A 21268-nucleotide genomic window follows, 5' to 3' on the forward strand; every position below is an offset into this window, starting at 1 on the left:
GAGAGCATGTAGTTTAGTAAAAGACATGTTTTATTTTTATGCCTGGAAGACCCAGGAATCACAATTTGAAAAGAGTGAGGATATTTGAGAGAAGTAAGAATAAAGAACCCCGCGCTGCTTTGTATGTGAATGAGCTCTGCCAACTCCACTGTTGGAGGCGTGTCTGGTCTGGAATGTTTTTCTGCATCTTATGGTCTTAAACCAGAAGTCAGAAACCCAAAGGAGGGAGAAAAATACGAGACACCAGGAGTGACAGGCTTGTAGCAGAGGAGATCACACAGCCTGTGGGAAGAGCTGAGCTCCTGGGCTCAGCTATCGGTTGCTTTTTAGAAATGCCTTCTAGAATTGCCACATCTTATTTTTTCAAAGCAGTTTTAAAAAAAGACAGATATTTTGGTGGCATTTTCTAGTATTTAGAACACTCTGCAGGCCAAACAAAAATTATCTGTGGTTAGAATTCTGCCCACTGGCTTCTAGCTTGTGACTACAGATTAGAACTTCTCAGTCTCTGAAAAAAAAGGCTTGTCTTTCAGAGGAGGGTGGGTGGAAAGCCCAGGCAAGCATTTAGGTCTCCAGGTGAGCCCACAGATATCTACTGGGAATGGAAGATAAAGAAAAGTAAAAACATCTTCACTGATGGGAAGATCTAAAGAGACTCCATTAGGGTGATTCCCCCACGTGAGATTGCTCTGCAGGATTTGAAAGCTAGAGGCCACCCGCACTGTCCTGCTGGGGCTCCTGGGTGTTCGTTCCTCTCTTCATTGGGTAACAAACTTTGGAGGCCACTGGACCCTCTGGCAATTCTAGCCCCTGTAAGTAGAGAGCAGATTTTTTCCCAAAGGCAAATTAAAGTTCTCAAGGCCAAGTTTGAAGAGAAAGACATTCTTTGGAAGCAGCAGAGATCTTAGAAAGCTCAGCAAAGATATCAGGTGGGGACCACCACCCTGAGACCCTGGTAATGGCTTTAATTCCTTGGATTTTTTTCCCTCAGACTGGGTGAAAAGTCATACTTCCTATATAACTCTGTATCTTTCCCCACCTGAGGTGTAACCCTTCAGTTCACAGTACCTCCGACAGCAGCCCTGGTTTTCTATGGGAGGCCTGACAGCTTGTTCATATTGATTTTAGCTTTGGTACAAGTTTGATTAAACAACAGAACACTAGAAGCACAGAAATATTTTTTAAGAATAAATGTAGAAAGAACAGAGTTTGAGACATGGTTAGATTGTAAAGGTGATGGACACAATATGCGGATGTTATAATAATTTATTTTATAGTTATGTGTGTTCCCTATAATTATAGGCCAACACAGACAAGTAGTTACAACTTTCTAGATTGAGAATAAATGTGATGAGCAACATCAGAGTTTATGCATTGTTTCTTACTTAGCTAATGCTTGATACACTCAGCTATTCAGAGAAATCCATCACCACGAGAGGCAGCCGCATGATGAAACGGCTGGCCAAGTCAGGCCAGATGGTACCCAGCCTGACCCGCCCCTGCACACAGATGGGTGTCAAACAAGGTCATCAGTAGGCCCTAAGCCATCTGATGTTCCTGTGCAGCGAAGGTCAATGATGCAACAAGAACCGTGAACACCTGGGTGAGAATGTGCTGCTGTTCCTCCCCAGAGCTCCTGGGTCTTATCAGAGGGCTGGCCTCCGCTAATGTCTTTGGGGTGGGCCAGTCCTGAATGAGTGACTGGATGCTAATGACTATGAACTAGAGGGTCATACATCTGAGTATACATATAGTTGTCAATCATTTCTCAAACTTGGCACAACTGCATAGGCTGACAATTAGCGTGAATTGGCCTAAGGTGATGTTTTTAGTTGCCCTAGGCAAATCGGGCGAGCAACCAAAAAAATACCATGTATGGTGTGGAGTTAAAAGCTATATCCAGCTTTCACTGCCTGTGTAGTCTGCTACCTAATGACGAGTCCTCTGCTTTGCTTTCTGCAGTTTTTTGAGCAACCACCAGTACTGGAGCTCATTATCAAAACGAGGAGTAACAACCTGTACTAATAACTCCAGCTTATTGAGGGAACTTGACAGACAGGATTTGTGGTGATAAAGCATCTGATTACAGATAAAGACCAAAGTGCAAGACTGCCCTGCTGTCTTCTTTGTGAATGTAAAATTTAGTTCATTACCATTACCTTCTGGAATAACATTACTTCCACTATGTACAAAACATCAGACAGCACTACTGGTAACCTTATCAAGGAGTAGAGCGACTCATCAGCAATGGACATAATATTCAACCTGCCTTTTTAGTAACTGGCAATAGCCTCAGTTTAACAGCCATGGAAATAATGAAGTTTTACAAACAGGCACAAGAAAATCTATAAAAGTTAAAATTCATTGCATAGATTGCCAATATTCTAATAGTGTTTGTGTGATACTGATCCAAATGTGTACAAATCTTGTAGAATGAAGAGTTTAATTTCTATGTAAAAATTTAATAATCTATATGGAAGCCAAGGACACATAAAAGAAGAGAATGTTAGGATCAAATTGAGGATATACACAACTGTAAGATTCGCTTTCCACACCTTATGCCAGATAAATTCTTGGAATTTACTTTCTTTCACCATTTTATTTTTTGCTACTTATCTCTACCCAGATTGTGTGAAGTTCATTAGAATAATAACACCATTGACTCTAATGCATCCAAAAGTATATACATGCAAGAAAACATGTTTTGCTTGTTTAAATACAATTATTTATGAATTGGAAATCAAAACCTACTATACAACTTATAATTCTGTGCATGTATTGACAGCAATAACCTTAGAAATATAGATTGTTAATATTGCCAGATACAGAGATTAACTTTTTATTTAGTAAACATTCATGGAGAACACACCCAGAGCAAGGTTATTCCTGTTGTCTTAAAGTTGCATTTTCCAAAACTGATTTCACTCTGAAATAAAGAAAGCTTTGAATTAAAAAAAAAGTTCCATCTTTTCATCTTAAAAAGGATCTAAGAAGTATATGTGATCTTGATCTGATGACAAATTCTTTCACATCTTTTTCCTTCAAAAGAAAGCTTCCACCAGGAATTTGTGGGCAAACTCATCCAGCACTTCCTTAGAAACACTAACCCTAACTCTCCACTACCACCAGGCAGCTGAAGCCGAAAACCACCGGTTTCCATAAAGCTCACCCTTCCTGACCATCCTTCAGTGGTTAGGGATGGAGAGGAGTATCTGTAATTTCCCTATCTGAGAGATAGTCACTGGAAATGCTGGCAGGGCAGAGAAGGAGAAGGGACAGGGAAGAGGGAGGTGAGGTCGCAACTCACCATCTAGGACAGAGTCCTGCCCATCTGAGAACGTAGAAAGTGTTGTTACATAAAATGACCAGCACTTCCCTGCCACAGGGTAGATCCTCAACAAACGTTTCCTTCACTTGCTGCCTCTAATTCTACTTCATGTTAATATAGCATTTTAAAGAAATGAAATGTGTTGACATGTATTATCCTACTTGACCCTCAAATCTCCATTTGGAAATGGGTTTTATTTTGTTTGGAAAATACGGACCATCTGAAGGATGGGAGCTGTAAAGCCTTAGGTCACACAGCTGGTAGATTTTAGAGTCCTTTACCCAGATTTTCTGATTCTAAAGGTCAATCTCCTTTACTGCTCCAAGCTGCAAGTGGTCTGTAATGTGTCCCTGCTCCATTTCTATCTTATTTTAAAATTTTCTTCACTGCACATCTTCGCACCTGCAAATTATTTATTATCTCCTTGTGTTTTCTTTTCTGTTTGCATTTCCCTTTCTTCTCATTCTCCATTTGTAAATGTGTTATATGTATAATCTTATAGGTCCATATTTAAATGAATGAATATGAATGACAGTTCAGTGAGTGAGGTCGACCATATTATAATATTTCTTCTAACACAAGATTATACAGGACCTTGAGCTCTTCAAAGTTAAAGACATCCTACAAACAAAGCCCATTTTATTCTAGGCCTTATTTTTCTTTTTAGTGCTTTTGCTAAAATACCAAACACAATTTCCATTTTGCTTGTGAGATAGAAACAGTTGTGTGGCTATAGCTATTATTGTGCCATTACCATTCTGAAGTGTTGATTTTGTGCTTCACATTTTTCCTATGTTCTGAACTTGACATCCTATCTTGAATTTTTATTTTGCTCTAATCATTTTTTCAATTTGAAATCTTCCTTTTTTTACTTGGCAATTTCAGTTGGAACACTACATTTGAAAAAATGTTCACAGTAAAACTGAAGGTTAAATCAGTTTTATTCTGTAAACAGTGCCTAAATTATCATCTCTTTCCATAACAACTCAATTAATATGTTAGAGCAAAACTGAAAAGCCAAAAAAAAAAACACAAAAACCCCAAAACATGCAGAAAACGTGGAGCTAGAGTGACACCTTCTGGTGTGTAATGAAATGCATTTTGTCAACAGCAGCAAAAACTAATTCAGACAATGGTCCTCGGGGATAGATTTTATTCCAACAACGAACCTGTTTTGTGAGTACCTGGTATGTGACAGGCACCAGAACTACTGATAGGTCAAGGTGTGACCCTTATACTCAAGAACCAAGTCCCCCCCTGGTACAATAAGGTCACACAGTTATATTTCCTTGGGATTTAGAGACACAGTTTATTTTATTATAAAACACATAAACAGTTGAATGAAGGAATAAATGAATGAATATGAATGACATCAGTTCAGTGAGTGAGTTGAACTGGATTATAATCTTTCTTCAAACACAAGATTGCACAAAAACACTATTATCTCTCACTGGATTATTGTAACTGCCTCCTTAGTGGTTTTCCATTGTCTATTCTCTACACAGTGGCCTTGGTGATCTTGCTAAACTCAGTGCAAACCATGCATTTTCTTGACTGCCTCCCGTGGCTGCCAGTGGCGGGCAGTGAGTGAACAGCCAGTGGTTGCATCTCAGCATCCAGTGGGGCCTCCCTCTAGTCTGCCTCCCTGCATTACAAATGCTAGACAGCCAAGTTCTGTGGTAAAATCCAGTTCTCACAAGTGCAGGCACCCAAGCCGGGTTCAAATGACAGAAGTGAATGGGGCCATCACCCTGCCATTTGGCCATTGCTGTGATAAGCAGCATTGTGGAGATCTTGGGCTTTTCGACCTGTGCTTTGATGTCTAGTCACTGACTCTTGAATGTGGTATTGCTGGTGGTTTGCTAATCCCTAGATGGTAGCCAATTGGTCCTCCAAAGTCCTGGCTTCCTTGGCAGGAGCAGAGACAGCAACTCCCCTTGGTAGGCACTTTACAAGCTTGGTCGAGGAGTCATCCCTGACGGTCCAGCCCAGCCCCCGTCCCTCTGTCCCATCCAATGTTGTTTGAGCACCTATTCTCTGTACAAACCGCTTCTTGCTTTATATGGCAGAAAATTTTTACTTCTGCAGCCAAACCCTAATGAATACACTTTGCATTTATGGATACAGATTTTTCTAGACTCCGATTTAAAATCTCAATATTTCTGCTGATCTGCAGGCTGTCGCCTGCCTCCCCGATGTCATCTCCTGTTACTCCCCACTGCCTCATCCCACCCCAGTCAGACGCCTCGGTCCTCCTGAAACACACGTGCCTTCCTCAGAGCTTTTACACCCTCAGAGCTTTTTTCCAGGCTTTCCCTTGCCTGGAAAGCTCTCTGTCCAGACGTCTATCTGCATGACTAACTCCCTCTTGCAGGGAGTTAGGTCTCTTGTTTGAATGTCATCACCTTTATGGAGCAGCTCCCTTGACCACAGTACATAAAACAGCAGCTGCTCCCAGCACTCTCTTGCCCTCGCTCTGCTTTATTTCTCTGTATGGCTCTTATCACTACTCAGTGTCACTACTCAGTGTAGTAGGTACCTATTTGTGTTGTCTCTCTCCACTAAAATGAAAATACATGAAACCAGATACTGTCCCTGATGTATAACCTGCCTGGAGAACAATGCCTGTCTCAGAGTAGCTGCTCAACAAATGTTTGTTAAGCAAATGATGTGTGTTTGAAGTTTATTGCAGGTTTTTAGTCAGATGGGCAAGATAAAAATTTTCACTATCTCGCAATCACTTACAATGTGTCAGGAACTACTCTCTACCTTCCATGAGAAAAAAGACCCCCGACCCACCCCTGGATAAACACAGAGCACTGGGAGTCAGACGGGTCAATAAATAATCGTGGTCAGTTATACCTCGGGAAAGCGGGAAAGAGTGGATGATTGTAATCCACTCATTCATTCAACATGTATTTATTGAGCAGTTAATAGAAGAAAGCTAAATGTTTCACAGGCTTTCTATATGCCAAGCATTGTGCAAAGGCATAATAATACTTATCTAACATGTTTTTTATAGCAACCCAGTAAGGTAACTAGTACCCCTGATTTACAAGCAAGAGACTGGAGACCTACTAAGGTCCAAGGTTGCCACAATAGTGAAAGGTAAATCCTAGACCCTAGTTCTGTCTTGTTCTACATTGTTATTTTGCTTAAAGAAAAATGAAGAAAAGCCATTTCACCTGTTAGTGAGGTCAAACAGCCTCCCAAGCAGGAGGAACACCTGAGTTAAACCTCCAACAGTAAATGCTGGGACCAGGCAGAGAACAGAGGACAGGACGTGCTCGGCCCGATGAGTGAGATGGGTGAGAACGGTGGTTCTGACTTCCCATAAAGAAAGAAACGCGGGTCCTCTGGATCTTTGTTTTTTATTGACAAAATGGATTAAATTCTGGCTCTCTGAGTTAGTTACTAAAATACAATAAAAATACACACATACACACACCCATCCCATTATAAACAATGGCAAAATCAACTTAATACATAAGTCCATGATATAATGCAAATAATCAGCATGAAGGAATTACAGGTAAACACAAAATGGAGGAAGGTTTAGATTCCATATTGTAACAAAAGGGACATGATTGCCTATAAGCAACATTTTCCATTTGTGCATATAATTAAATAACTTATGTGGCAATTAAATTACATACCAATTAAATAGAATTGCAAGCTTTATAAAACAAGTTTAAAACAAGTGGAAGTTATTACTGAAGCACATAAATTGCTTTTCTTCTACTAAGTTGAATTGACACATTAGAAATTAATACTGACCGATGTTAGGCACTTTCTGTGTTTAGAATATGAGAGCCAAGCTCTTAAAAGTTTTCAAGGTAAAACTTAAATAAGGTTAAGAAAGTTCTCTGCTTTTTGAAATCCAAGTAAAATAATAAAGGAAATTTTGTATTTCAATGGATTTGTTTTACTGTTATGTTTTTGGAATTTTTTTCTTTTCTTCTCACCATCCAAAGCGAGGTTTTCTTTGGAGCAAGATGGCAGGTACCCAGAGCTAAATGTCGAAAGCACATGAAGCCAACTTTCCCATACTTGATACGAATGCCAAATTTCCAATGTACAGTGTATGTACAAACACGTATACACCTCTCTGCTCTTCTTGTGTGTGTATGTTTGTACGTAAAACTTGACATACAATATTTCACAGCTGGGAAAACCAAACCAATCATTGTCATCCTTTCCACCTCAAATATCTGATTGCCTACCCTCTACTAACACTGGGCTAGAAGTTTATATTCTAGCGCAAAAACAAGGTAAATCAAGAGAGCAAAATATTGACTCCAGATCAACAACTGCATGCTATATAAGCTTCAGCCATCTCACCTTCTTCCCCATTGTGTGATTTATAGCAATTTGCTTCCAGAAATGGTTTGAGTGACATCTGGTGAAGTGCTGCACCCACATTCCACCTACTTCCCAGAGGGAAAAATGCCTTGCTCATCTTCTACATACTGTGCACAAAGATACATACAGGTCCCCTTACAATTATTCGAGTGATTCACTTCCAAATGTGTCTGCAGAAAGAGGAGTAAATGAGGAATAAAGAGCCTGGACAAGAGAAGCAGCAGGGAAGTTCTGGGTCGGAAGGGCAAATAAGAGGAGAAAACTAAGCTGCACCCATTACATTGGATTGTTTAGAGACTGGACAGGTCAAGGGAAGAGATAAAAATAAATCCAGAGCCCTGGCTGGTGTAGCTCAGTGGATTGAGCGCAGGCCTGCGAACCAGACAATCGCGGTTCGATTCCCAGTCAGGGCACATGCCAGGGATGCAGGCAGGTTCCCTGCAGGCCAGTTCCCAGCAGGGGACACACTAGAGGCAACCATACATTGACATTTCTCTCCCTCTCTCCTTCCCATCTAAAGATAAATAAATAAAATCTTAAAAAAAAATCCTAGAGATTGGGGGTTGATTATTGGCTTGATACACAGTTAGGTTTCATTGAGTGATTTTGTGGAAGGACGGTGGTTCAAGGTAATTGGGGGTTTGTTAGTGACCACCAAGGCATGGTGGAGTGAGGGCTGGTCAAGGCCAACGGACGGAGAAACAATCAGGCATCAAATGAGTAGGAGGACTGAATGAAGTCAAAGAGCAGCTATAATTAAAATAAGTAAGGAAAAAAGGACTTCAAACTACCTCTGCTCTGGAAGCTGATTTCTTCTCTCTGGAGTCACTTTAGCAAGGTGTGTTAATTTATATTTTCCCAGTCTGCACCACCTGGGGGCTGGAAGTGAGGCAAACGAGGTCCATGCAATAGTAGTAACACAAATTCTAGGCTTCCAGGGAGTCCAGGGTCTGAGTCAGGGCTCCAGCTCCCTGAGAAATCTTCCCCCAGGCTACCTAGATCAAGTCTACTTTCCCTGGTCCTGCGGCTCCAAGAACCTGAGTGCTGTTCACTTCCTAGTGTGCGCCCGAGTCCCTAGGCTGCCTCTGGCACTCCCAGGTGGACATGAGCAGTACTAGGGTCCCCCAGGTTGCAAAATCCCTACTCCTTCGTAAAATCATCGTGTTCTGACACTTTAATTTTAAAGTGCATTGTGAGTACATTTTCATGCAGAAATTAAGGTATGATCCACAACTCACTGAATAATAAATATTTACTTATTCAATAAACATTTCGTAAGTTCCCTCTATGTGTGAGGCACAGAAATGGGCTTAGGAAATGAAAGTCACAGTCCCCTCACTGAAGAAATTTATACCACTCGAGTCAGGGAAACAAGCAAATAAATAGCACATTGCCATAGTGTAAAGTGTGTTTGTTTGTTTCTCTTTGGAGAGTATGTGTATGTGCAGATCCATCTTCTTCCAAAAAGAATTTAATACCCTTGGCAGGGTGGCAGGTGTTCAGATGTACTCTGGGAGCAGAGAAAAGTCTGCCTAACTCTGGGCTGTGGTAGTCAAGGAGGACTTCCTGTAAGAGGTTAACATATTGCCTTATCACATCACGAGGCCTGAAATTTTATGTGCTGCCTTAAAGGCTCTGCTCGTAAAGGAAGAGCAGCAGGGAGAATGGGAGGAGGACAAAGAACAGAGCAGCAGCAGGATAGGCGCCAAGGCTAAGTTAAGGGCCTTTTGCAGTGTTCTTATGACCTCCAAGGGCATTTGTTGAAGTTTGCAAATGTCCTGACTCCATACTACCCCAGGATCAGAATGACAGGAGGTATGCTCTGTGAATCTGCATTTTAAACAAGCATCCCAAGTGAGTTTTATGCATAATAAACCATCTGAAAATCATTGGCCTAGAGTATGCTGGGCGCTAATGCCAGGATGCTGTCCAGTTTAACTCATTTATTTTTCAAGCTCCCAGGTTTACCAATGCAACAAAGGGCAGTAATATTTTAAGCTATTAGAAACTCAGGGATGTGGTGCTTCTAGGATTAATTTCAAACATGAGTTCTCTGATTCAAAATGAACAAAATAACAAGAGAAGACAAGCCAATAATCATGGCAGCTAGCCTTTACTGAGCACTTAACTTTTAAAAAAAATCAATCAATCAATCAATAAAAACAAGGCTTAGCTGTGAGTTCCCCTCCTCTAGCCAGATACACCCCCCACAACGAGAAAGGCTCTCCACCCACTTCGTTCCTCTAAGGGTTGGACTGACGACAGCCCATCCGGTCCTCAATGTATTGAGTCTTACCTTCTGCCAGCCTGTGAAACTCTTCAACCAAACCAGTCACCCTCTCAACCCCATGGGAATCGGGGCTACCCTACTCTCTGGTTATTACGCAGCCTGTCACCTACAACCCCTTCTGATTTATTCTGCTCCCCAAAGCAGTCCCCAGGTGGCCTGCCTCCCGGCGTCCAGTGCCTTCTTCAGGCTCTACGTAACTAATAGCTGTTGTCAACCTCATCTGACCAGTGCTGGGTGTTGTGTGTTTGGCCATCTCACAGTGTTTAGGGTGCAGGTCCCTCCTTCACCAACCGGGTGGACAGGAGTTGATCAGAGCAGTCGTGTTACTTGAGCTGTGAAGGATGAAAGGTATCTAGGTCAGTGGAGAAATGAAGGCATGCCAGAACAAGAGTTATAAAGGAGGATGATACATTTAAGGAAGGACAAGCAGGTTGGTAAGATGGGGTGTAGTGAAGAGTGAGGCAAAAGAGGCTGGGCCTTTGTGCAAAGCTAAGGAGTTTATGTTTTTTTCCTAAAACACATTAAGGGATTTTAATCAGGCATTGACAAAGATCACGCTGGTAATGTGTAACCAGTGGATTTAGAGAGGGGTGAGGCTAACGGCCAAGCAGTCAGTAAGGACGGCATCACGGGAAGCCAAGCAGGAAGCAACAAGAGTGCAGACCCAGGCACTGGCACACATCAGGCTCTGTAGGTACAAGGACAACAGAAGCCACGCAGGCTCATGGCTGGCTGGATGCAGGGCTGGGAATATGGGAGAAGGAAGAACTGAGAATGACTGCTGGACTTGGGTAACCAGGTACCTGTTGTCTTCATTCACTGAGATAGGAAATACATGAAGAAGAACAGGTTTCTGATTGGAAAGCACTGAATTCTAGACATACAGATTTCGAGAAGTTTGGAAACATCCACATCACTCTGAGGCAGGAAAGTTAGAATAGGGAACAAAGGCCTCAAACTCTAACCCTCTCCTCTGTCTTCTAGAACATCACAGACAAGACCTCCCCCGACCACCTGCTCCCCACGTCCCCCTCTCCAATTTCCTGTAATTGGGAGGACCAAAAAGAAAGAGCTATCTGGAGGGGAAACACAAAGACAAGCTGCATCAGCTGTTACCCCACCAGCATCAGAAGCAAAGGACCACCTTATTCTCCCCTCACCCACGTTTAAGAAAAACCTTCCACCCAGAACCCACTGGGTTTTTTGTTCTCTGAGGTCACCTGCTCTCACTTCTCCAGTGTGTACTATTACTTTAATAAATTTACTGTGTGTTGCTAAATCCTTCTGTCACACTCTTGAATCCTTTCTTGTTCTCTGGTAAGAACCTGGATTGGGTTGAGGCCTCTCTTGGCCTCCCCAGGTTCCTCCCTGCATCAGTTTCCAGTGGGCAGTCCCTAGAGGATGCTGGAGACAAAGGTTTGAGAGCACAGAGGCAATCTGATGCCTGGGCTGTGAGGCCAGTTAAGAGAAATGTTTAGAGGAAAGAGAAAGTGAAGCACACCAAACCAACATTTAAAACACGATTGAGAGAACAGACGCTTGCAGAGAACCCTCACAGAAACCAAGGGTGTCAGCAGAATGATGTTCTGAAAGTCAGGATATGAAAGAAGTTGCCATGTTTTTATATTTTTTTGTAGAAGATGAAGCTATAAGACTCAGAAGATACGTGATACAAGATATTTCATGAAGAGGTCAGACAAAAGATAGAGAAATTATGCTTAATAAGAGGGGTCATCACTTCCAATGAAAGAGTAGATTAAGACAAAGGGATGAAAATAAATGTGTAAGTGGGAATAGGGTTAGTATTTTCTTCATTGTGAAAAAAATTCCAGGTAAACTGCCTGCCATCAGGTGGACCAAACTCTGAAAAGCAGTGCTACTCCTCTGGTTAAGCAGCAGGATGATGATAAAATGGCAAGGAATCCCCCTACTCAATAGTTTTCATTTATGTGAAAATGTAGTTAATAGACATAGAAGAGAACATAATCTGTGAAGCACTTAGAAGCTATGGTGACAGCTCTGTAAACAAGAATATGTGAACCAACTAATAAACTCAAAACTTACACCAGAATAAAAGAAACTGCAATAAATGTAAAAACTCAAATTACATGGATAAACTGTGACAGAGAATAATGTTCAGTGTTCAGTCCCAAGCAAAATAATATTTCACCAAATAACACATGGGTACAATTCTATTCAAATGCACTTGTCACACCTCTTAAAAGTGCTTTGATTAGAAGTAGTGCTTAAAATTGGATTTCAGATGGATGCTGCAATCAAACTAAACATCCTAAACAAATTGGTAAGTTTGAGTTCATCTTGGATGTTTTATTAATCACAAGTTAAAAATGAGTTATTGCTAGATATGTAAATAAACACAAAGTTTTCCCAAGGTCAAATAGTTCCCATCACCTGAAGAATGTTTATCTTTTAAAAACAAAATAAAATGTTTTCTAAGAATAATTTATTATTTTAAAAACAAGAATAAGGAGATTTCCAGCCAAGATGGAGGCCTAGGTAGATGCAGTTTGCCTCCTCATACAACAAAAAAGGACAAAAACAAATTTAAAAACAAAAAATAACCAGAACTGCCAGAAAATCAAACTGTATGGAAGTCCAACAACCAAGGAGTTGAAGACGAAACATTCATCCAGACTGGTAGGAGGGGTGGAGATGGGCAGACAGGGTGGAGAGGATGCCCGACAAGGCCATGGCTGGCAGAGTGGGATGTCACACATTTCTGTGAGAATAAACTGGGAGGAACAACTGGGGAGCAAGACAGACTGCTCAACTCAGGGTTCCAGAGCCAGGAAATAAAGCCTAAACACCTCTGACTGAAAAAAAACCTGTGAAGGTTGTGGTGGGAGAAAGTCCTAGCCTCACAGGAGGGTTCATTGGAGAGACCCACAGGGTCCTAAAATGTACACAAAACCATCCATCTGGGAATCAGAACCAAAAGGGCCCAATCTGTTTGTGGGCAGCAGAAGAAGTGACTGAAAGCTGGCAGAAAGATGAGCAACAGGCATTGTTCTCTCTCTAACCAGTCCCTCCCCACACACAGCACCATAACACAGTGATGTGGGTTGCCCTGCTCTGGGGAATACCTAGGGCTCTGCTCCTTACTATGTAACAGATGCCCTGAGACAAAGAATTATGGCCCAAACAAAAGAACATATTAAAGCTCCAAAAATAGAACTAAGCAATGAAGAGATAGCCAAGCTATTAGAAGCAGAGTTCAAAACACTGGTAATCAGGATGCTCAGTGGAGAGAAAATGGTTGAGCATGATTACAAAATAGAGGAAGTAGTGAACACTATGCAAAGTGAAATAAAGAAAAATAAACAGGAAACCAACAGTGAAGGGAAGAAAATCAGGACTCAAGTCAACAGTTTCGAACAAAAGGAAGAAATAAATATTCAACCAGAATAGAATGAAGAAATAAGAATTCAAAAAAGTAGAAGAGGCTTAAGAATCTCCAGGACAACTTTAAGCATCCCAACATCAGGATCATAGGGGTGTTAGAAGGAGAACAGGAAGAGCAAGAAATTGAAAACTTATTTGAAAAAATAATGAAGGAAAACTTTCCCAATCTAGCAAAGGAAATAGACTTTCAGGAAGTCCTAGAAGCTCAGAGAGTCTCAAAGAAGTTGGACCCAAGGAGGAAACACACACCAAGGCATATCATAATTACATTACCTAAATGTAAGGAGAGAATCTTAAAAGCTGCAAGAGAAAAGGAGACAGTTACCTACAAAGGAGTCCCCATAATACTATCATCTGGTTTCACAAAAGAAACCTTGCATGCAAGAAGGGGCTGGAAAGAAGTATTCAAAGTCATGAAAGCCAAGTACCTACATCCAAGATTACTCTATCCAGCAAAGCTATCATTTAGAATGGAAGGACAGATAAAGTGCTTCTCAGATAAGATTAAGTTCAAGGAGTTCATCATCACCAAGCCCTTATATGAAATGTTAAAGGACTTATCTAAGAAGAAGATGATAAAAAATATGAAGTGTGTAAAATGACAACAAACTCATAACTATTCACAACTGAACCTAAAACACAAAAATAAAACGAAAAACAAAAACAAACAACTGGAACAGGAATAGAATCACAGAAATGGAGATCACATGGAGGGCTGTCAGCAGGGAAGTGGAGAGGGAGAAAGTACAGGGAATAAGAAGCAGAAATAGTAGGTAAAGAACAGACAGGGGGAGGTTGAAAACAGTATAGGAAATGGAGAAGCCAAAGAACTTGTATGTACAACCCACAGACATGAACTAAGAGGGGTGGATGCTGCTGGGAGAGGGGGTGCAGGGTGTAGGAGAATAAAGCAGAAAAAATGGGAAAACTGTAATAGCATAATCAATAAAATACACTTTAAAAAATAAAAAAACAAGAATAAAATAAATTGTCATGATCCAATTATTACAAATATACTACAATTTTTATAGAGTATTTAAAAGAATATATCAAAAATTACCAGCACATATCAGAGCCAATTCTAAATGTTATACAATTATGTAAAGACATAGATATATAGATTCTCAAATGTAATGTCAGTCATGTGTTTTTATTTTTGAGATTAAACTCTTTAGAGCCTAATATTATTTAAGAAAGCATTTCTCTTAAATAGAATTTAGCTACTAATTTGTCAGAAATAACTTTTTGTTAAAAATATTTGAAATGTTGGAAAATAAAAGTGGAAGAAATATTTATAACCCCATTAAGACAAATACTTTGATAAATATCTATCAGGTATCTCTTGAAATGTATAAGTACAGACAATTGTATACATGTGAAATTATATTATACATATTCTGTATCTGCTTTTTAGTGTCTGCCATGATGAAGGAACTACTTAAGCAAAAGCTGACCCCATATTCTGTATCTGCCTTTTAAACATAATATTCTTAATACTATGCCTTGAACACCTTCCCATATTAGTAACTACAGATCTACATGGTCATTATAAAAGCTACACTGTATGACACCATGACCAAGTGGGATTCATCCCAGGGATGCAAGTGTGGTACAATATTTGCAAATCAATAAATGTAATATATCACATAAACAAAAGCAAAGACAAAAATCACATGATCATATCAATAGATGCATAAAAAGCTTTTGATAAGGTACAGCACCCATTTTTTATAAAAACACTCAGCAAAGTGGGAAGAGAGGGAGCATTCCTCAACATAATAAAGGCCATATATGAGAGACCTACAGCCAACATCATACTCAATGGGCAAAAACTAAAACCTTTCCCACTAAGATCAGGAACAAGACAAGGTTGTCTACTTTCATTACGTCTATTCAATATAATATTGAAAGTCCCAGCCACAGCAATCAGACAAGAAAATAAAATAAAAGGCATCCAAATTGGAAAAGAGGAAACAAAACTGTCATTGTTTGCAAATGACATGATAGTGTACATAGAAAATCCTACAGACTCCACCAAAAAACTGCTTGACCTAATAAATGAATTTGGCAAAACAGCGGGATACAAAGTCAATATTCAGAAATCAAAGGCTATTTTGTATATCAACCATGAAACATCTGAAGCAGAAATCAGGAAAAACATCCCATTTGATATAGCAACAAGAAAAATAAAATACCTAGGGATAAATCTAACCAAGGAAGTAAAAGACCTGTATGCAGAAAACCACATAACATTGAAAAAAGAAATTAAGGAAGACATAAAAAAATGGAAACATATGCCCTGTTCATGGATTGGAAGAATTAACATCATCAAAATGCCATACTACCCAAAGCAATTTATGCAATCCCTATTAAAGTATCAATAACATATTTCACATATATAGAACAAATATTTCAAAAATTTGTATGGAACCATAAATGACCCCAAATAGCAGCTGCAATTTTGAGAAAGAAGAGCAAAGTAGGAGGGATCACAATACCTGATACCAAACTGTATTACAAGGCCGCTGCAATCAAAACAACCTGGTACTGGCATAAGAACAGAAACATAAACCAATGGAACAGAATAGAGAGCCCAGAAATAAACCCAAGTCTCTATGGTCAATTAATACTCAACAAAGAGGGCAGCAACATAAAATGGAGTAAAAATGGCCTCTTTAACAAATGGTGTTGGGAGAGCTAGACAGCTACATGCCAAAAAATGAAACTTGAGCACCAATTTACACCATACACAAAAATAAATTCAAGGTGAATAAAAGATTTAAATATAAGTCGTGACACCATTAAAGTCCTAGAGAAGAAAGTAGGCAGGAAAATCTCAGATAGTCCATGCAGCAATATTTTCACTGATATGTCCCCTAGAGCAAGGGACATAAAGGAAAGAATAAACAAATGGGATCTCATCAAAATAAAAAGCCTCTGCACAGCTAAAGAAAACAGTATTAAAATGAAAAGAGAACCAACTGTATGGAAAAACATATTTTCCAATGATACCTCAGACAAGGGTTTGATCTCCAAAATATATAAAGAACTTGCACTACTCTAAGAAAACAAGCAACCCAGTTAAAAATGGGCAAAAGACTCAACAGACACTTCTCCGAGGAGGACATACAGAAGGTCCAAAGACATGAAAAGATACTTAGTATCACTAGCTATCAGAGATGCAAATTAAAACCACAATGAGATACCACTTCACACTGTTAAGAATGGTCATCATTAACAAAGCAACAAACAACAAGTGTTGGAGAGGATGTGGAGAAAAGGGATTCTGGGCATTGCCCAGTGCACTGCTGGTGGGATTGAAGACTGGTGCATCCACTATGAAAAACAGTATGGAATTTCCCCCAAAAAAACTGAAAATGGAACTGCCTTTTGACTCAGCCTTCCACTTCTAGGATTATATCTTAAGAACCCTAAAACAACAATTCAAAAGAACCTATGCACCCCAATGTTCATAGCAGCACAATTCACAATAGCCAAATGCTGGAAGCAACCTAAGTGCCCATCAGTAAATGAGTGGATCAAAAAAGTATGGTATATTTACACAAGGGAATTCTATGCAGCAGAAAGAAAGAAGGAGCTCCTACCCTTTGTAACAGCATGGATGGAACTGGAAAGCCTTATGCTGAGTGAAATAAGCCAGGTGGTGAAGGACAAATACCATATGATCTCACCTTTAACAGAAACCTAATCAACAAAACAAACAAGCAAGCAAAGTATAATCAAAGACACTGAAATTGAGAACAGGCTGACAGTGACCAGAGGTGAGACGGGAGGGGATTATAGGGGAAAAGAGTGAAGGGTTTGTAGGAAAAATTATAAAGGACGTGTGGACAATAACAAGGGGGTGGGAACTGGGGAGAGAGGTGAAGAGGGCTGGGGTCGTGGGGAGGGGTGGGGGGAAGGCAGAAAACTGTACTTGAACAACAATAAAAGTTAAAAATAAATACTTAAAAAAATTAAAGCTACATTATATGAATATACTGGTTTTTTAATCAACTGATGGAATTTAGGTTGTTTCCAATATTTTACTATGATAAGCAATGCTGCAATGAAAACAATTTTGAAACACGTCTCTACAGACATGTCTACCTCTTTAGGATAAATTCCTGTAGTGAAATTAATGGGTCAAAGAGGATTCCTATTTTAATCTTAAAGCCATCTGTTCTCCACAACAGAAACTTTACACTCCCATCGACGGTCCATGAATGGGCATTTCTTGTATTACTAAAGAGGTTGAGCAACTCTTTCCGTAAGTGCTAGCTACATGTACCTGTTCTTGCATGAATTATCTACTCAAGTCCATCTCTCTGGTCGGGGTTCATCATTTACTAATTAATTTCAAGAATTCTTTTTCAAGATTGTTAACTTTTCTCTGGTATTGGAGGTCTTTTTATACTTTTCCTACTTTGCTCTTTCTTTTATATTTTTGGCTTTTGAGTAACAGTATAAGAGCCTTTTCACCTCTCAGATAGGTAGGCTGTTCTCTTGCTGAATAATCCCCCCACCACCACTGAAAAGTCATTTTTATTATGCACAATAATGAGAAGCATTTCTAGACTCTATTTTGTTCCAATGATCTAGCTATTCTTGGACTAATAATGCTCTATTTTAGTAACTCTAAATTTAGTAGTAAATTTTCTAGCTGCCGGGACTTGTTCTAACTCAATTTTTTCCTAAATTTTTCTATTTGCAACTGCCCCCCATCCCCCCAAAAAAGCTTCAGAAACATTTTTTTCAGATTTCTGAAATCTCCTAAGGAGATTTTGGTATGAATTACTTTGAATTTCTAGAGTACAAGAAAGAAAATCTTTACATGATCTGACCAAGAATTCTTTGAGTATTCTTTTATATCCCCCAGGAAAGTTTTAAAGTTTTCTTTTCCTTTTTCCATTTTTAAAGGTATAAAAACTCCATTTTATTCTATGTTATCCCTTCATTTAAAAAGTCAGACATAACTTAAACCATTTCCAGAAATAAGATCACCCATAGAATCTGGAGTGTGGATACATGTGCATGAACTTCATCTATGAAACTGGCTGAGGGGTGGCACAGTCAGCAAGTTGTTGGGGTGGAGCACTCTGAGAGGCAGGACCCCACCTGCCTGGGGTGGCCTACCTTTGGGCTTGCTGTGGGCACCGTGAAGGCCCGCCTTCGTGGCTAGGGTCCCAGAGGGCCAGCTGTGCTATGCGGCTGGGCAGCTGTGGGCACCCACTGCCTCTTGGATACCCGCAAAGCAAGGCAAGGTGACAAAGAGCCAGTTCACCATCAGATTCCTCATGCAACCATGGTGGACTGGAGGCCAAGGGTGCATCAGGGTGGGGGGCCCAGCCTGTGTGTCTTTGGGTTCAGGCAGGCCCCCTAGGTACAGGGGTACTAGGGTGCTATCTGGGGGTTTCCAGAATAATGTTTTCTTTTTCTAATTTTTATTTGTTGCTGTTTAGTTTTCATTTCATAATGAAACGAAACTCTGCATTCCAGCTAGAACTTGGAAGGGGTAAGGAAAACATGGAACCCAATGAACTGCATCAAGAGCACAAAGATTATAAAACATTCCAAGCAGGTGGGGGTGAAGGTGTGTTCTCCTGAGCTACAGAAAAAATGGTCTAGTGGTTAAGATAAAACACAAGTCAAAGTTAGTTGTCCGCAGTTAGCAATGGTGATCTTCTGGCTGGTCTCACCATTCCTGGACCCATAACACTCCATGGCTGTCACAACATCTATGTCATTGACCATACACTTGCCATCCAGCCACTCAATCTTGGCAATGCAGATGAAAAACTGGGGACCATTTGTGTTGGGCCCAGCATTTGCCATGGACAAGATGCCAGGACCTGTGTGCTTCCGGATGAAACTCTCATCGTCAAACTTCTCCCCACAGATGGAGATGCACTTGCCATCTCTGCCACTGTGGCATGTGAAGTCACCACCCCGGCACTTAAATCCTGGAATAATTCTGTGAAAGCAGGAACCTTTATAACCACATTTTTTCTCTCCAGTGCTCAGAGCATGAATGTTTCCTGCTGTCTTTGGAACTTTGCAAACAGCTTGAAGGAGACGCGGCCCAAGGGCTCACCGTAGGCAGGGATGTGGAAGAACATGGTGGGGTTGACCATGGCTGGGTGTGGGAAGATTGGGGCGCTGGCAGCACCCGCAAGGCCTGAAGTTTTCTTTTTAAAGTTCTTGTTTCTTGTAAATTTTGTCACATATATTTCACTGCCTTTTAAATTAGTAATAGTAGTACTGCTATTGTAAATGAATTTTTTTCCATTATATTTTCTAATGATCAACTGTTTTATTAATTTTTGTATATTATGCAATTAGCCACCTTTCTGAATTCATTAATAGTTTTTCCATTTGTTCTTGCAAGCTCTGAGTTTTGAGTAATATAAGTATAAATCATGATTCTTTTGCATACTCCCAATATCTAATTATGTGAAACTTAAAATTTTTAAGATATGCCTTATTTAAGCTGTGCCTTATTACTAGTAGTTTTCATTAATCTTGCACAGACATAATAAATAGTATCAATGAATAAACTTAGCTCCTTTGGTTGGCTCAGCAAAGTTTTATTACCTTTTATTCGGGGGTTTAGGGAAGGCACATTTATTTATTGAATATATTTCAAAGGCTGCATTCTCATTTTTCATTTGCTCTATTTTTTTCACCTCTTTTCTCCATATTTTTGGAGAGTGATCAAATTACCTATATGACTAATGATGTTTTCCATAGTGTCAGTTACTCTGATTCGTACCTTCTATGGTAATGTGCATTTGGGGTTTCCACTTATTTTTTGCATACTTCAGGATATACTCTTTTCATTCCTTCTGTTTGCCTCAAATTATTCTTTCTTCATGGCTCATAAAAATGAAACAATAATTGCCTAAACACTTTGTCGTGCAAGACAGAGTGAAAGTGTTTTACAGACATCATCTTATCTACTTCTTACACTCTGGGGGAGAGGTTATTATTCACATGTCACATGTGAAGACATCAAGGCTCCAGGCGACTAGGTAATTTGACCAGGACCACAGCTGGTCAGTGGAGACAAGATTTAAAGCCAGAACTTCTTCCTCTATAACCCCTGCTTTTAACAACTCTTCCATGGCGTTGCATATGCCCTTGGCCCTCCTCCCTGTTCACAAGGGAACTCGGGTCCTTTCAGACCTATCCTTGGAGTGATGTGGTCTCCTAAGTACCTTGTGCCAAGCCTAGTGCCTGCTAGACTAAGGCATGAACCTCCTGTGCTCTGATTCTTAGGTAACCTGGCTTTGCTAGAGTCAGGCAAATGTTCTTTGTACCAGTGCTGTACGCTCTCCCAGCATTTGCTACAGGCCAGGGATCCTTCACTCTCCTTCACTCTCCTTCACTCTCCACCATTTGTAAGACTTTCTCTGTATGGCTGTAAATTCAAGGGAGCAAAGTGCCCCTACTTCCTGACCCTGCAGCTGTACCAAAATTAAAATCTGCAGGCCGTCGGATGCAAGTGAAAGAGGCTGAGGGAATCCTGAGTGATGGGCATACATCTCCAGCTATCTCAAATCTTCAGGGCAATAAGGGGTTTGATTTTCTAGGTAGTGTAGCACCTTTGTCCTGTTAGATGTAGTGACTCAGTTGAGACTTTTTTCCTGCCTACCTTGCAGCTAATTTCAGTCATTGTATCAAATGATTGACAATGGAGTTAGTGTAAATTCCCAATGGATTTTAGCACAGGGTTTCCTCTTATCTTTAGTTTCCAGTATGGCTGCAGTCTTGGTGGGTACTTCTACATGAAGCTGAGGAAGGATACATTAAGGACTGCCAATCTGTATATTTAACACCATTTTATGAGCATCTGTACCATGCAA

The 21268-nt window shown here is 40.2% G+C and overlaps 1 pseudogene; it reads right to left on the reverse strand.

Moving 5' to 3' along the window:
* Positions 1 to 18127: 18127 nt before the first annotated feature.
* LOC128625878 (peptidyl-prolyl cis-trans isomerase A-like) lies at positions 18128 to 19637 on the reverse strand (annotated as a pseudogene).
* Between the last annotated feature and the right edge of the window lie 1631 nt (positions 19638 to 21268).

The sequence above is a fragment of the Artibeus jamaicensis genome, unplaced genomic scaffold, assembly GCF_021234435.1.
Source record: "Artibeus jamaicensis isolate MK-2021 breed Jamaican fruit bat unplaced genomic scaffold, CSHL_Jam_final scaffold_1019, whole genome shotgun sequence".
NCBI lineage: Eukaryota > Metazoa > Chordata > Mammalia > Chiroptera > Phyllostomidae > Artibeus > Artibeus jamaicensis.